Below are 10,178 nucleotides of genomic sequence, written 5' to 3' on the forward strand. Positions count from 1 at the left end.
AAACTGTATTTTGGCAAATCTTAATACTGTTATATAATTGTAGCACATTAAAATGCACCTGCTGCGGTGCCCTCTAACAGTAGTCCCAGGGCAAAACCAAAAAAAAAAAAAAAAAAAAAAAAAATGCATGATCACCCAGGCTCTGCGAGGATCATCTGCAAAGCCAGTTCAACGTCCATATACTAAAGTATGTGTGTGCAGGCAGGCAATGATCTCTCGAACCGAGCAACTTCTCATGTCGTCGGTGACCTGATCAGGGACGCGAGTGGGGCTGCAAAGGTGCCGCGGGCGATGCCACCAAAGCCAGGATCATGTCGAAACACCACGAGGCTCGTTTTTACTGCATCTTTTAGTGTGTGTCAAGTCACTGAGGCGTGCGCACACAAATACCGCATTCATCCAGTTTTATATGGTGATGGTGCCCCCGCAGCGGCCGAGAGGCGCAACTTTCCTCCTCTTCCTCCTGGATCGGAGAAAGGATAGAGAGATTCCTTTCACCACACACACACATACACACACACACACACACACATAGAAACACACACGCACCACTCTTCTCAATCCACCACCATTCTGACCCCCCCAGCAATCAGCCCGAGGGGATGTTTGCGTTCATTTGATTAAGGAGATGGACTCAGCGCGAGTATTTCAATACGTCCATTCAACTAGCATCAGCATCCAGACTCTAAGACGTTTAATAAAAAGCAAACAAACAGGAAAAAAAAAACATCTGTTACGAAAAGAAGATCTTGCCGAGGGGAGCGACTGAATATTTGCACTCACACAAACAGTCTGCAGGTGGTAAAATTAGGGACTAGCGTATGACATATTGTCTATACGAGTCTACAGCAGGCATATTCGCGAGAGCGCATTCACCACTGAGATTTTGAGTCAAAGGCTTGCTTTCTAACCCGGATATTTTGCGCAGCTTGCTCGGCGAGAGTGCGCAGCTCTGTGCGTCCATGCGCTTGGAACGGAGTGAGAGAGTCAAAAGTGGCAGACAGAGGAGGGAGGCGATGCTGCTTTCTGGTGTGCACGGGACGCTCTCCAGTGCACAGGTCCCCTCATTACTAACCTCCTTCCACCGAGCAGAAATAATATGGGTATTTTATAAAGGCATAATTATCTCAAGCACGTGAACTTGTCCTTCTCCACCAACACCTCCGTTTGGGTTATTCTGGCGTGCAAATCGTGAACTAAAAATCAGCCCACTGCATCGTAGTTGCTTGATTTCACCGGTAAACTGTCAAAGCAACATTTCTTAATACCTGATGGAGCGTACAGAATTGAGTCTGAACGTGTATTTACCGGTATGGAAGGATCCCATCCGCTGCTTTTTCCCTCCACCTCAGACAATATTCCTCTGTGCGTTACGTCCCGTTAGGATAAGGTCCATTCCCTTCTCAAAAGCCAGATACCCCCCCTCCAAGAAAAAAAGAATCCCGACGTTCAAGCGTTGGAAATAAGCCTGGGAAATAAGACTGGCGCACTTTTCACTCCAGAGGGTAGAAACTCGGGTAAAATGCGGTCCAACATCTACACACGCGCGGAAACAAATTAAGGAAACCCTTTAGCCCAGAACAAGTGCGGCGTTAATCCAAAATGTTTTTGGTTGTTTGTTTTTTTTTATTCACAACTATAGTCAGAAAGATATTCTCCTCTGATAGAAGACACCATTACGCTCCGGGTCTTTTGACGCGCACCGGTCTACATGTTAATGACGGTGATGCCGGAGAAAAAGAAACAAGAGTGGGATTTTTTTCCCCCCATCGTTCGCTCCTCACGATCCAGGCTGCACTTGGCTGATAAAACACCGTCCTCTCTCTCTCGCTCTCTCTTCCTCCCCCTCCTCCTCCTCCTCCTCCGCCTCCTCCCCCTCTCCTCCAGTTTTCACTCTCTCTCGGAAGCTTTCATGGAGCAGAGACGCGCCTAGCGGCCTCGGGTGGAACTCCACGGCCACATCAATTCACCCCCGCCACAGCCTGCTCTTAAAGACACACGGAAAAGTGATACTTTTTCTTATTTTATTTTTTTATATTTATATCCCAGTGTGTCTTTTGATTAAGGAATTGTCCTCGAGAGATCTGCTTATGACGATGCAACTAGTGCAGTTAATTAAAAGCAGAAGAGAGCATGTAAACTGACAATATGCCACCAGCAATTTCTCATCTCATCTTCTGTAACTGCTTATCCTCAGTAGAGTCACTGGAGCCTATCCCAGCTGTCACTGGGCGAGAGGCAGAGTACACCCTGGACAGGTCTCCACTCCATGGCAGGACTCACACAAGTAGACAGACAACTATTCACCAATCTAGAATCACCAATTAACCTAATGAGCGAACATGTCTTTGGAAGGTGGGAGGAAACCGGAGTACCCGGAGAAAACCCACACAGACACGGTGAGAACATGGAAACTACTCAGAAAGGCCCTGCTCAGATTTGAACCCAGACCTTCTTGCTGTGAGGTGCCAGTGCTAACCACCGCATCGCTGTGCCGACCCCCAACAATTTCTGATAATATGAAATACCTTGTTTGAATTTTCGAAAAGTCTTTGATGTTTAACATGAACATCAAAGACATTTTGTCCGTATGGTTTGAAACTTTAAAGACATCCTAGGTCGTCTTTTGTACTACGTCTTTTTTAAACTATATAAACACTTAAACTAGCAGTGCTCAAATGGTTAGTGAGAAACTTTTTATTTTTATTTTTATGGGTTACTTAAGCATTTCTTTACAATAGCAATTGCCTTTCCTGCATTCAGTGTTCATTATTAATTTTAAAAGGCGAGTTAGGACCAGTGTCCGACCGCTGGCTGTGATCACAACTGCAGCTGCCCTACCTGGCTGTGACGGGTGAAGCTGCTGTGTCTGACTGGAAATGATGGCTGTTCGTCATTCATACTGTTTCAGCCTGTAGTACCTCTGAGCGATCTATAAAATGTCTTTTTAACATAACCAATCTGCATTAGTGTCTGTCAGAGACATCTGAAGGTGCGCTGCTTTTAATAATAACAAGTGGTGTCCAGGTATACCGCCAGTGTACGTGCCAAGAAGATGCAAGTCTGTATTTTTATTTTCCTGATTTCCTTCACTAATACCATTTTCAATACCCTTTCTGTATAATTAGACTGGGTGATTTGGTAGTCATTTAAAATGCTCACTGTCACAAGCACCAGTCTGTGCTACTCGTGTGTCTGTGTGAGGCTGCATCCTGCTGGGGACGGCTGCTGACATCAAGGAGTGTCATTGCTATGGGGTGGGAGCGCCTGGTCGGGTCTAGGTGGTACATGTCTAATATGGTCAATGACATTTACCTCTCCTGTCAGTGGTTATAATGTTATGCCTGGTGCCTGTACGGGTTTGTGGTTTAATCTCTGACTGCTATTTTTTTTTCCAGTATACTCAACTTTATAATAAATATATAAATTGTACATTATTTCATTGATATGCAGATTATATACTGCTGTATTTGCCAGTGAAGTGGTCTGGTATATCTCAACCATGGTCATACTGATAAAAAGATAAAATGTTGCAAAGGTTGCTATAGGTAGTGTTAAACAACAAACGGACAACGAGTGAACATTCACAATACGCGCAATATTATTACTCCTCAAGGTTTTAAATTCTGTCATCATTTCACTACTCTCTCTCTAGTCCTGTGTAATATCTGTTATATATCTGTTTGCAATTCAATACTTTTTGCTGCCATTCAATATTTTAGGTGTGTCGTACAATACTTGTTACAATCCTATTACTTTTTGTTGCAATTCATTACTTACGTATTGCGCAATACAGTGCGATATTCAGCAGTGGCTATCCGTTGTGTAATTCACATTGTCATGCAATACATTGTGTCACAATCTAATTACTTTCTGTTGTAATTCACTACTTTTTGTATATATGCCAATAACTGTATATTGTTTATTCTATTCTGCTTTTTTAAAAAAAAAAATAAAAATCTTATTTATCTTTTACACAGTTCACCCTTTATTCTTGTTACTTCTCTGCACTATGTATGCCGTTGTAAACTGCAATTTCCCCACTGAGGAACAAATAAAGGTTTTCTATTCCAAAACAGATTTTTGATTTACAACTCATCCTGCTGGGGACGGCTGCTGACATCAAGGAGTGTCATTGCTATGGGGTGGGAGCGCCTGGTCGGGTCTAGGTGGTACATGTCTAATATGGTCAATGACATTTACCTCTCCTGTCAGTGGTTATAATGTTATGCCTGGTGCCTGTACGGGTTTGTGGTTTAATCTCTGACTGCTATTTTTTTTTCCAGTATACTCAACTTTATAATAAATATATAAATTGTACATTATTTCATTGATATGCAGATTATATACTGCTGTATTTGCCAGTGAAGTGGTCTGGTATATCTCAACCATGGTCATACTGATAAAAAGATAAAATGTTGCAAAGGTTGCTATAGGTAGTGTTAAACAACAAACGGACAACGAGTGAACATTCACAATACGCGCAATATTATTACTCCTCAAGGTTTTAAATTCTGTCATCATTTCACTACTCTCTCTCTAGTCCTGTGTAATATCTGTTATATATCTGTTTGCAATTCAATACTTTTTGCTGCCATTCAATATTTTAGGTGTGTCGTACAATACTTGTTACAATCCTATTACTTTTTGTTGCAATTCATTACTTACGTATTGCGCAATACAGTGCGATATTCAGCAGTGGCTATCCGTTGTGTAATTCACATTGTCATGCAATACATTGTGTCACAATCTAATTACTTTCTGTTGTAATTCACTACTTTTTGTATATATGCCAATAACTGTATATTGTTTATTCTATTCTGCTTTTTTAAAAAAAAAAATAAAAATCTTATTTATCTTTTACACAGTTCACCCTTTATTCTTGTTACTTCTCTGCACTATGTATGCCGTTGTAAACTGCAATTTCCCCACTGAGGAACAAATAAAGGTTTTCTATTCCAAAACAGATTTTTGATTTACAACTCAATGGAAGAGAATCACTACTGTCCCATTCCACTTTGTTTTACACCATGTATTATTATTCTTTAATTGTTTTGATGCTTGCTGCTGTTTCTACTCTGAGTCAGCCTCAAATATAAAATTCAACTAGATGCTTGTTTCTTGCGCGGTAGGTACGGCATCCGTTAGTGTTTAGTGGTTGCGAACAAACATACAGAACACGATCTGCTCCTAATAACACGCCCCTTTGACTTCCATGTCCAGTTGGGGATGAAACTGGAAATTAAAAGTACTAGCGGTCAGTTTGCACATTGTATAGTGCTCCAGTCATGCATGGCAACATGAGCAGGCGACATGATCAAAATTTTCTAACCAATGTTACCTTCAACTGGTTGCTGAAAATCATCGTTTAGCTACCTAACCAATCGTAGTACACACTGTCACAATACGCACATCATTGATTATCTCTCAAGGTTGTGATCACGTTCTGGTCCATCAATGCAGAATGCATTGGCTCTAGCGCCTGAGGAAATGGACATGAATATCACTATCCCTTATTCAATGTTTAAACAATGCTGTCCATTCTTTCTATGTGTCGAAATCATTAACCCTCTAAAAAATTTATGAGGTTTGCAATCATCACAGGACAGTGAATCGCAATACAGTGCGAACAGACAGTGGATAATGTGTGGTAATCTCACTTTCATGCAATCATTGATGTATAATTAATTTTTTCTTTTTTATTTCACTACTTTTAGTGATTATATGAGCCATTTAATTTATTTTATGGTTTAATCTATTCTAAAGCTTTTTTAATTACAAAAAAACATAAAAAACATTATTTATTTTTTAAATGATCTTTAATGCTTGTGTTACAGTTTGTGCCATGTTGCGCTTTTGTTAAATGACTTTAATTGTCCCTCTGAGTACATATTAAAGTTTGAACCTTCAAAAGATTTGTTGATTTAACTAACAACATGGAAGAGAGATCACTACTGTCCCCAAATCAGCTTGTTACACCATGTATTACATTATTCTTAATTGTTTGATTGCTTGCCTGTTGTCTACTCTGATACAGCCTCAATATAACATTCCACTAATCTTTTTCTTGCCGGTAGGTACGGCATCCGTTAGTGTTTAGTGGTTGCGAACAAACATACAGAACACGATCTGCTCCTAATAACACGCCCCTTTGACTTCCATGTCCAGTTGGGGATGAAACTGGAAATTAAAAGGTTACCTAATGCGGTCAGGTTATTCAACATTGTTATACGACGCCTCCCATCATGGCAGTGGCACATGAAAGCAGGCGACATGTCAACATTTTCCTGTCACCCACTGTTACCCCTTCAACTGCTGCCTGACACAATCATCGTTTAGCTACTCTAACCATCGCTAGTACACAACTGTCACAGACGCACACTTGGATCATCTGTCATACTGGTGTGAGTCACGTTCTGGTTCCACAAGCAGAATGCTAAGTTATGGCATCGTAGCGCCATGCAGGAAATGGACAAATGAATGAATCACTATCCCTTATTCAATGTTAAAACCAATGTCTTTCATTCTGTGTCAGTATATGAATGAATGAGATCATAACCAGCTAAAAGAAGAAAGTAGGAGAGTATTACAATGCACCCACAGGACAGTGAGATCAAACAGAATGAAGCAGAGTTACAGGAAACAGACAGTATATAAATGTGGTGAGGTAATCTAACTTCATTAATTAGTATTTATTAATTAATAGTTTTTTTTTTTTTTTTTTTACGTACAAGCTTTATAGGCCTGAAACAGGGTCTATCCCACTACCCCCGGAGCTGGCCACTTGTTCAGTATTATATTAGTTAATAGCGAGTTATAATGCAGTTTCTTTAAATGCAGTTTCTTTACATTCGTACAATTGCACAAATGTACATTATAATTGAAACACTTTATATTGATTTTTTTAAATGATTTTGCAATGCTGTGTGTCGTACAGTTTGTGCTGTTTTTGCGTCTTTTTTGTGTCTATTGATTTTGATTGCGTCCCTTCTTAGCTACTTTATGAGATTTGAAACGGCCCCTTGGGGACGAATAATGTGATTTGAATTGAGTTGAACTGAACGAGACAGGTGGTGATGACATAATGATGGATCGACTCATGTGCACCCCCAAAACCAAGTGTCACCATTGACTACTAGACCATGTTCTCTTGTGTTGATTTGGATTGACCATTGTCCTTGATACCAAGAACCCAATCTCAGTTTCTCACCTTTCATTTTTTTTTCTTTTTTTTTTTTTTTACCAACTTCACTGTAATTAATTAGACTGCAGGATACTGGAAAAAAGAAATGATAGAAATCTTTTGGTCTGGTTTTTGAGACTTTTTTTTTTGTAAATGCTGGTTCTTGCAGATTCTTAGGCCCTGAAATGTATGAAAAGACACCTTTGCAAGGCTAAATAACAATGAGTCCTTTCAAACTGTCTTTTTTGCATTCCCAAATGACTGTACCACTGTTAACACTGATAATGACAATGCCTCTGTAGCTTAACCAAGTAAAAATCTTAATCACTTCAGAAACTGTCTTAAAAAAAAAACAGCAATAATTATTTAATTTTAACCTTATAATATTAATAGTCATCTCTTTTATTTTTATTGTGCTATCATGGGTAGTTTTGTATTTTAGGACCCTGCTCATTTTTTTTTTTTCAAAATCAAAATTTACACAAAACGCACGATCTAAACAACTTGTTAAACAGAAACAAGTAATCACCTGTAATGACAGACGAAGAGTCAATTGCAATATTTGGAGAAGTATGCATTGGGGAATTGGAGGATTTATCCATAGTGTATTACCTACAGTGGAGGACTCCAAACGGAGTGTGTGCTGACAGTGGTGCTGCTCTTATGGAAGCCAAACAATGAACCGCTTTGGTCAGGGTAGATGAAAAAATGGATTTCAGCTAAAGGCCAGCCTAAATAGCTATAAACTCTTATTTGATTGGGGGACATAAGTTATATCTGTCCCTTCGAAGACACCAGACTCATTTGACAAAAACTTTTGGAAAGTAGAGTTGCTGGTCTGACGTTATGTGTATCTGGACGCAAATTCCATTGTGTAGAATTTCACGATCTCTGGCGCCACTGTGTTGTTACTACATTTATCAAATGAAACATATTCACAGTTGATGTTGATATTTTTCATGAGAATAGAAAAAAATAGTTAGCAAAGAAAATATCAATTTCACTTTGTTTCTGGATAGCATTGCATATCATAATTTATTTGTGGTTATTTGAATGTTTCAAGTGCATTTTATCCTATTTGTCTTGTATTGACATAATTTATCTGGAGCCCTCTTTTCTGAACAATAGATTTCAACCTGTGTTTGTGACTTACATTACTTTACAGCCTCAGTATTTCAATAGAAGGTCCACTTCAGAATGAATCCATGACAGGATATCACAAAAACATTTTAACTGAGAGACAGCTTCCACACTGTTGTCTACAGTAGGTGAATAAATGATTGAGTACAGCAGTGATGATGTGCAGTTGTGGTCAGCGATTGAAAGTGACGTCATTGAGCGGGGGGGTGTGGAACAGGTATCGACTCTATGTAACATAACAACCAGTGAAGTGAGCACATATTGTTGGCTGACGCGTCACCACATCAGTGGAGTGACAAAGAAATTTGATCCCAACTCAACTTTCTGGTTTTAAACATCAGCTTCTCAGTTCATATCACCAGTTTCCATTGAATTTCCATTGAAACATAAGAGCTATCCAAGGCTGCAAACGGCTTTTTACTTAGCAAAACGGTGCATTAGACTGACGTTTCCACTTTCTCCTCAAGCTTAGGATTAATTTAGAGTCTGTCCACAAGGCATGTCAGAAAGCCAGATGGAGTCAGAAACTCTCCCTTTACTGTACACACACAACACCAACACAATCCACACCTCAAGCATTTACCTCTCAATGCAACGCACACATATACACCTACACCTAATACTGTGTAAACAGTTGTGACTTATCAGCCAATGAACATGGGCCTTCTGAGGGTGTCCTGTGGTGTCTGGGAACAGGATGGAGGTCAGGTCAAATCCTTGTGCTGTTTTTAATGTTTTTTTGAGTTGTTCCTAAACCATTTTTGTGTGTCTGTCTGTGTCAGGCTGCATCCTGCTTGGGATAGCTGCTGCCATCAAGGACTGTCATTGCTATGGGATGGGGGTGCCTGATCTGGTCTAGGTGGGCGGTACATGCGTAAGTAACATCTACACGAATGCCAGGTCCAAAAGTTCTCCAGCAGAATATTGTATTGTCACAAGATTGCCAATGTTATTCACTTCTCCTGGCAGTGGTTTTAATGTTGTGATTTGTGTATACACACCTTTTGCAGCCACAAATATAAATTTGGCCGTCCACACAGATCTACACTAATTTAAAATAACTCAAACACCCCCCACTGTAAACCTGATTTATTCCATACAACTTTACCACATGTACTTGCAAAACCCATGCGTGGTTGCATTGTCACACTTAAGACAGGTACAAAGTCACATAAGCATCTGTGATGTTACATACACCTTCAGTATCCACATACAAACACACACCGTTAGGTATGAAAACCCCAAATGTCATCACCCCAGATTACAGAACGTACAAAATGCAGCCGCAGGGACGCACATCTAAATTACACCGGCAATGGTACTTCACTATTTTAATTACATTATTACATCACTTATGTGTAGACTAAAATCTCAAGATCCATATTACCCTTCAAGATAATGGCGCAATGACCAGATGACCTTCTCTAAATCACCCAAGAGAAATTTCGTCACGGCACAACGGCGAACTGTGTCATGGCCAACTTGGCCAACCACTAAATTCTGTAATGAAATAAACATAGTGAAGTAAAAAAAAACATGCAAATTTGTCAGACTGCATAGTTAGAACTTAAATCCATCCATCATAAAAATGCTTGCTGACATAACTGTAAGCAAAATAAGAAGAGAGCTCATGCCGACATTAACTGATACATAACGCTTGTACTTTGAGGAACATTCTGAAAGCATTGTGGCACAACGGAAATACCATTACCTTGTCATTGTCGTAATTAGACACTTTGTCGCAGTGTTTTTTGTGATTGTGTAAAATGCTTCTCAAAGACAATTTTTTTGTAGGGTCAAGCCTACTGGTTCCTCTAGTTCTTCCATTTATTAACACATTCCGCTATGTCCGAAG

At 39.7% G+C, this 10,178-nt stretch overlaps 1 protein-coding gene across 2 annotated transcripts in view; it reads right to left on the bottom strand.

Moving 5' to 3' along the window:
- The window catches only part of nlgn1 (neuroligin 1), a 262,746-nt gene extending 260,968 nt beyond the window's left edge, over positions 1 to 1,778 (bottom strand). For both annotated transcript variants that reach the window (XM_047587290.1, XM_047587289.1), the window contains exon 1: positions 1,309 to 1,778. The gene's annotated coding sequence lies outside the window, so the exon portion shown is untranslated. The remainder of the gene's footprint in view (positions 1 to 1,308) is intronic.
- Between the last annotated feature and the right edge of the window lie 8,400 nt (positions 1,779 to 10,178).

The sequence above is a fragment of the Mugil cephalus genome, chromosome 6, assembly GCF_022458985.1.
Source record: "Mugil cephalus isolate CIBA_MC_2020 chromosome 6, CIBA_Mcephalus_1.1, whole genome shotgun sequence".
In the NCBI taxonomy this organism is placed as follows: domain Eukaryota; kingdom Metazoa; phylum Chordata; class Actinopteri; order Mugiliformes; family Mugilidae; genus Mugil; species Mugil cephalus.